Consider the following 8,328-nt stretch of genomic DNA (forward strand, 5'->3'; position numbering starts at 1 on the left):
ACATCGCGGGAGGGTTTTAGTGAACAAGGGTACAAAAACAGTGATTTTACATGATTATTTTACTTATATCCGAAAATCCTACCCATTTTGAACTGCAACTTTTTTAAAAAGGCTATGCAGGAAGGCATGTGCTTTGACATGAGGCGTTGATAAGTTTAGAACTCGGCCGCCAGGTGCTGGTATATTTGAATTCATTATTTTAGACTACTCAAGATATTCCGATATATAGAATTCTCCTCAGTGTAAATATTCTTATCGCACAAATTAAAAAATGGGAAGAAGTGCTCATTATATTGAGCACCGCTTTGTAGTGCTAGACATCCTGAACAATGTTGCCGAATACAACTTGGGTGTAGGTGTGCGCGCCCAAAGCGAACGTGATTGAATGTTTGTTCCAAGTTACCAATCCAAAAGTTAATCACCCAAAATCCCACATCCCATCCTACTAACCCCGAGTCGACCGCGATGTTTCGGTCCCCTTCCTACTAACAACCATGGTTTGAAAATGATCACGAACTCCTCATCCAAACGGCAATTGATAGCTTGATGCTTGGCTCGCGAAGTCCCGTTAGCGAAAAGAACCGTTATGAATTGGACGCCAGCAGCGAGGAAGAAAAGGAAGAAGAAGCCTACGACGAGAGTACCGACAGCAATGACGACTTGGCAACATGCCGCACGCTGATTGGCCGACCAATCAGGAGGCAAATAGGATTCAACATGACGTATATAAGAAATGTGCATTCGCTCAAGGGCGAATGTTTGTTGTAAACCATTCCGCGAAATACATCTTTGTTTTGATTAAACCGCTTTATTTTCTTGGACAAGCCGAACCAAACAGCCTTTCTCAAGGCTTCATGAGTTAAAGAATAATTTTCGTCGCTATCGTACGGATTTGGATGCCCTTCAGCCGAAGGGCGTTGATACAGTCCACATCCCCAACCGAACCAACTGGTGGCTCCTCCAGGCAACACTTCAGTGGGAAGGTTGCCGCTGTCGAGGTTAATATTCCGACAGTTCCACCGCTACCCGTCCGTGACCGGACATTTGGTCCAATCGAACCGGATCCACGAGCGATCCACATCCTGTGTGTTGCACCCGCAACAGGCTGAGTGCTGGCAATCTGACGATCGCGGCCAGCCCACACCACCGTTCCCTGTCGCCAATCTGACGATTGCGACGCCGTTCCCGCACGAAGGCGAGGTTTGGTTGCTGCTGACGATCAGCCGATCGTCGTGTTCCTGTTCCAATACGATAGCGACGGGTTGATTAAAATAGTTTTCTTGGCTGTCCGTTGAGCGTAAGTGATAAGGTGAGTGAACCGATTGCTGCAAACCGAAGTAAGTTTCTGTGTGTCCGACATTTTCTACCCGTTATTTTCTATCGCGCGCGAGTGAACATGCCGCTAGAGCATACACCGGCGAAGGGCGAGAAGCTAAAGGCCAAGGACATTAAAACATTGGTGTCCTTGCGGGGCCAAGCGACTACCAGGATCAGGAAGGTATTTGATGAAGTCGCCGGAGCTGGATCCGAAACACCCAGCATAGCAATGCTTGCGGTGTATTCGAAGAAGCTGGATCACTTTTACAGCGAATACTGCTGTCATCACGAGAACATCATTGCGCTTTCGCCGGAAGATCGTATGGAAGAGCAGATGGAGTCCTACGATGCGTTCGAAACACAGCACACTGAAGCTTGCGTGCTGTTGGAAGCCATCATGCAGTCTATCACTGCCACTAGTAACACGCCATTGAGTGTGATCCCACAACTACAACAGGATCCTCCAAGGATCATTGTCCAGCAGCAACCGTTGAAGGCACCAATCCCTTCCTTCGACGGAAAACCCGAAAACTGGCCACGCTTCAAGGCCATGTTTTTGGACATCATGAGGACGTCAGCCGATTCAGACGCTATAAAGCTCTATCATTTGGATAGGGCTCTGGTCGGCAGAGCTGCTGGAGTGATTGACACCCGAACGCTGAGCCAGAATAACTACGCGCACGCGTGGAAAATTCTGGAAGAACGCTTCGAAGATAAGCGTGTAATCGTAGACATCCACATCAATGGTCTGCTGGGATTACGGAAGATGAACTGAGAGAACGCCAAAGAGCTGAGATAGCTTGTCGACAAGGTCACCCAACACGTCGATGGGTTGAGCCTCATGAAAGAGGAGATGCTAGGATTTTCTGAACGTTTCGTCGTCAACCTACTGGCGGCTGCTCTCGACAAGGACACGCGACTTCAGTGGGAGGCTTCCATTCCCCACAAGCAGTTGCCAACATTCAATGACACTGTCGAGTTCTTGAGGAAACGTTGCGCAGTATTGGAACGATGGGAAGAATCGCTACATAAGCCAGCATCCACAGTGAAGACATCGTTGCCCGTAAGGAGCCAAGGACAACTACCGAAGAATGCAGCGAGCATCTACGCTGCCACCATTAGTGAGGAACGCACGTGTAAACTCTGCGGAACTGGAATTCATCCACTCTTCAAATGCGACGCCTTCCGGGAGATGACCATCACTCAACGCCAAGCCAAGGTAAGAAGTATCAAAGCTTGTTTCAATTGCCTTAGGGTGGGTCATCAGAGCAGTGCATGTTCCTCTCGATTTTTTTGTATAACATGTAAGACCAGGCATTATACTCTTAACCACGTCGATAACCTTGATCTTATTTAAAGTTCTAATTGTGTCATCCTCACCCCTCCAGTTATAAATTGCTCCGTGAATCGAACCCCTCGTCCAAATAACAGTTTGCTTATGACAGCACTCCGTGGCTGACAGTTCGATAGATTTGTTTCCTGCCGAGAATTTTTCGATTCTGGTTTTCAAGGTTCATCTACCATCCAAGTCGTTCGTTGATAAAATGAATTTGCAAACAACTTCAAACAAAACAGAAATTGTGGGAGCTAACGGCACGAAATCAATGTTGACAAGTAGTGTTAAATTGAAAATGTTTTCACGGTATGGCGATTATCAAGCTGAGATTGATTGCCTAGTTGCAGATGAGGTTACGGGTTCAACCCCATCTAGTTTCTTTGACACCAAATCCTGGAAGATTCCGGATTACATTTACTTGGCTGATCCTTCATTCAATAATCCAGGGTCTGTTGATTTGTTGATTGGAATAGGAGAGTTCTTCAAATTGATGTTGTCTGGACAAATGGATTTTTCTGATGAACGACCAACACTCCCGGAAACATGTTTAGGATGGGTTTGTCCTGTATCCATTAAAACAGCTAGTTCTTCGCTTGTACAATCGTATTGTGCATTCGTCTCAAACGATTGTGTAAAGAGGTCTGCTAGTCTAAAACAGCCTGGAAATTGTTGTCCCTCGTTTTCATTGAAACCAAAATCATCGAAACGTACGCAATCAAATCAGAAACAAATGGATGAGCGTCTTTCAGATCTTATTGAAAATCTTCAAGGCTCCAAAGTGTCGATTGACCCTTTCATACCTATTGGCCCTCAAAAATCAAGCCCAGACGGCTTTTCGCAAATTCCGTTGTACTGTTTCGGGAGTTCTTCGAAGAAGATGTCTGACTCAGATACACATTCTGTAGATAATCGCAAATCTTTCCGCCCGGGAGAGAATGTTCGCGCCCAAAGCGAACGTGATAGAATGTTTGTCCCAAGTTACCAATCCTAAAGTTAATCACCCCAAAATCCCACATCCCATCCTACTAACCCCGAGTCGACCGCGGGTGTTTCGGTCCCCTTCCTACTAACAACCATGGTGTCCGTGACCGGACAGTAGGTATGAGGGATCTCAAGCTAAAGCAATATTTCATATATGCAAGAATATTGCAAGTACACTAGCGCCGCCTATTTGTAAATTTCCTTATTATTTATTCCGTCACATGACAGTCTATTCCCACCAGACGAACTTTGTTACAGACGTCATCTTTACAAATTGCAAAATTGTGCGATAAGAATATTTACAATGAGGAAAATTCCATATATCGGAGTTACTTGAGTAGTCTAAAATAATGAATTCAAATATACCGCCACCTTACGACCAAGCGCTAAACTTATCAATGCCTCATGTCAAAGCACACGCCTTCCTGCATAATCTTATTGAAAAGATGTAGTTCAAAATTGGTAGGATTTTCAGATATAAGTAAAATAAGCATGAAAAATCACTGTTTTGTACCCTTTTTTACGAAAACACCTCCCCACGATGTACCCGCCCACTTATAGTTGATCTTTGGTAACGATCTGAAACATCTTTCGAAACAGCCCCAAAAATCAAAAATCGGCTAAACATTGAAAAAGTTATAGCAATTTCAATTTGGGGTCAATTTGACCCCAGAGCACAGACAACGTAAGTTTTTTGAAAAAAGTACACTACGCATATTTTCAAGAATTTTTAAGCGAATTTGCACCTAGGAGACAGATCTCGGCGAGTTTCACCAAACTACCAAAAATTAGGAGAATCGGTTGAAAACTAAAAAAATGGCAGCAACTCAAAGTGGCCTGGGGTCATATTGACCCCAGAGCACAGACAAAAGGTTAATAACGGCATGAAGGTTCCGCAGGGTTTCAAATCCTATTAACCCATCGAAAAATTCATGAAATTTAAATATGAAAAATACTTGTTTAGGGGTACTTGGGTTTTTACAAAGCTTTCGAATGCATTCCATTCAACGTATTCGTCGATCTGGAAAGATCGATTCCGATATTTGTGGTCTACCAAACTTGGCGTTAAGTAATTTTTTGTTGGCGCCAGTGTCTATTAGAAGGCGTACTTTCCCTAATCTTACCTCGATTTCGATAAATGACAAAAAATTATTAGTTATGTCTCTGGATTTGATTCTGATTCCATTGAAAAATTTGTATCCTGGTTGGTTGCATCTTGATCTGGTGATAATGGCGTAAAATTTTCCCGTGAGGTTTCTTCTGTTGGGTAATAGTTGCAATTCTGTTCATATTCATCTTGCTGAAAACTTTCAGAATGATCATGGTAATCAGGATAATTGTAATCTTCGTAATGTTGTTGCTCGTGTATGTTGGGTTTATACGCCGGCCTGTGTATGAACCCGGTATGAGATTTCGTTTCTTGTTTTATTGTCAATTGGTTTCATGGTTGAGCTGTGTGATTAAAACCAGTGGGGAACCTCTGAAACGGTTTTTGGTACGCATTTTGCTGGGGAATAAATTGTCGTTGAAATGGATTTTGTTGGGCGATGTATTGTCTCTGCTGAGGCATCATAGGAAAGAATGGTTTAGCATGCCCTGAATGTGTGAAACCGAACGGACGATTTGATTGTGGTGCATTCACCATCTGAGTCGGTTTGTTTTTCGAAGCATCAGGTTTAGGATTTCTAAAATTTCTTCTACGCATTGCAGCTTCGTGTTCTGAAGCAACTTGATACGCAGACGTAAGAGATTGTGGACGTGTGGCTCTTGTGAGGTCAGACGTCGATTCATGTAGGCCATCAACAAAGGCGTTAATCATAAGGGTCTCGTACGTACCCATTATGGCTTTCGTCTCGTTGGGTGCAGCATTGTTGATAATTATTTTGGCATTGATCTCTGCAAGCAGAGATCTGCAAGATTGGAAAAATTCCGTCACAGATTGGGAACCTTGTTTGAGGTTTGTCAATTTTGCGACGAGTGTAGACAAATCAGATTTGTCGCCAAAATATTGAATCAAAATATTTTTTATTGCATCCCATTCCAACGGGGTATGGCTAGCGGAGGGTATCATTGGCGTTTTCTAAAATTTTATCCCGAATAATTCCCATCCAAATAGGCAATACTCGAGCATGCTCAGTATTTGGAATACTTCGCTTTGCTTCCGTTAATTTTTCTTCCACGGACTCAATCCAACTTGGTAGATTGCGTGGATTTCCATTAAATTCTAGAACCATTCTGATAAGATCCGGAATTTCTAAATTCACATTGCTGGAAGCTGTTTGTAATACCACTTGTGTAGATAAGCCAGATTGCGATGAATCCCGCTCTTCTGCGGATGCTCGAAGAGCAGCTATTTGTTCACTTGCTACTTGCGCATTTTGACTTTGCAATTCAACAAGATTTGGTTTTGTAATGCGATTATGGACATACTTTTCGTTGAAGGCATTATCCAATCACACTAATCACTTAGACACTAATCAATGAAACACTATTCACTAAAACACGTCCTTCGCTTGATATTCCTTCAAGCTGCTGCTTCCGATGAAGTGAAAACACACAACACACAAATCACTAATATGCCCTTAATGATGGTTACAACTGAATTTTTACACCAGGCGCAAACACTAATCCGGCACGGCTGCGCCAATTAAATCCTAATTAAGGATAAGTGAGTTTTTAAAAAACGACGTTTATCGGCTGAAGACCGAACTAGAACTAACTTTTATTACTTTGATTGACATATACAGAGGCCTAGCTGTCCCTAATCATTTTTGCTAACCCAGCATTCCTACCCGTCGGCGACTCTGGCATGAAATATGACCTCGGTGTAAGTGCTGATTCTCCGTTCCACTTCGATGTTGCTGACTCTGCTGTAGCACTGACTTCTATCGGTTGTCCGGGTATTGCTGATTTGTCGTTTAAGTTCGATTGAGGAGTATCGTGTTTAACTTATATACTTCCTTAAAACTAATGGAATATAATACTTCAAAACAGGGAGATTTTGTGATACTTTACGAATTCCACATGTCGTATATCAGCGGCGCTAATATGAATGTCGGAAACAGTAAATTTTGCATGATAAAATTCTTCTCCTTTTGATTTCAAGTATAGTTTTGTCTTCAATCACCGGTTCTCCAATGTTTCAGATATGTAGGAGTAATGTCTTGTTGGTTATGCAGCAAGTTGATAGATTTAATTGTTGCCACGCAAGACCTTTTTGTTTCCAACTGATGGATGACCTGGAACAGTTACCGGATTTATGTGATGAACTTTGTAATATCTTAAAATCACTCTAATAAAAAAAAAAAAAAAACCGGATTTGCTGCCAAATTCTGCTACCATCCTACCGTGACGAAGGTGCTACATGATTAGGGTGACCATATGAAATTTTACCAAAGGAGGACAATTCACCTGAATTGAGCGAAAAAGGAGGACATTTGGTTAAAAAAGGAGGACATAAAAAATGTCGATTGATTTTTTGTTTTTAATATGATTAAGAATATTATATTTGATAGAATTTTGCACACTGAAGTGTATCGGAAAAAGTTTTAGTTAGTCGAGGCATCGAGTTATCAACATAACCGACTTCTTTATTAACTCCAGATGGAATTAAGGGTCGTACACTAATTACGTAAGCACTTAGGGGGTAGTCTGATATTTTCCCACGTTCCATATAAATAAAAAATATTTGTTTGGGCAAAATCTTCCATGGGGGGAGGGGATCGAAAAACCCAGAAAAAACGCTTACGTAATTAGTGTACGGCCCTAAGCCAGAACAAATATAAATTCCTTCTTTTGTCATATTGGTCTCTGGATAACGAAGGGGGGGACATAAAAAATAAATGGAGAAATTGATAAAATCAGTTTTCTTAAAGAATTTTCTTGTAAAGCTCAATATTTTTTTTTTAAATCCCCCTCACATAATAAAATAGAGCCACAAAAAATCAGGGGCGGTGACATAAGAAGAAAATAGTATTTGTTCCGGCCCTATAAACTATCAGCAACATCTTTTCAATGGAAAGATTTTAGCACAGACTGTCTGTGATTTTAGCTTCAACTAATTTTTAAAATCAGTAGTGAACAAATGTTGAATATTATTATGCTAATAAGCATCATTGTTACAACTCTGAATACTTTATTGTAATAGATAACTGACCGAACATTAGGTTCTATAATGACTGAATGCAAGATGCTTAGTTGTCCAGAATTTTTTTGCATGCCATTCAGAATCAAAATTTAAGGCATGTGAATTAGAATGATACCGTTAACTGTATGACCACAAAGTTCTCAATTGAACGAATTCTAAACTATTTAAATTGAGACTAAAGAAACTCAAAACTACACTGGATTTTGTTTTTACGCGATTTACATTTTCTTAATTTCCCACTCATCCTAAATGTTTAACGTATATTAATTATCATGTGATTTTTCTTTGATTTATTCTGGATTTTTGAAACATGTTGTGAACAGTTTGGTGGCAAATTGAAGTCACACCATCAAAAATACGAGCGAAAAAAATCGTGTAAAAACAAAATCCTGTGTATTCAGATTAGTTTTAGGTATTTCTATTCCATTCTAGGCATGGCAAGGCGGCTGCTCTTTGCCTCACATATTCAAGAAACAAACCGATGCGTTTATAAGACAATTTGATAGGTGTTAAATTGTACAAAATTTTGAGAAGCATTTGCAATATT

Source organism: Armigeres subalbatus, chromosome 3 (genome assembly GCF_024139115.2).
Source record: "Armigeres subalbatus isolate Guangzhou_Male chromosome 3, GZ_Asu_2, whole genome shotgun sequence".
NCBI classification, from domain to species: Eukaryota; Metazoa; Arthropoda; class Insecta; order Diptera; family Culicidae; genus Armigeres; species Armigeres subalbatus.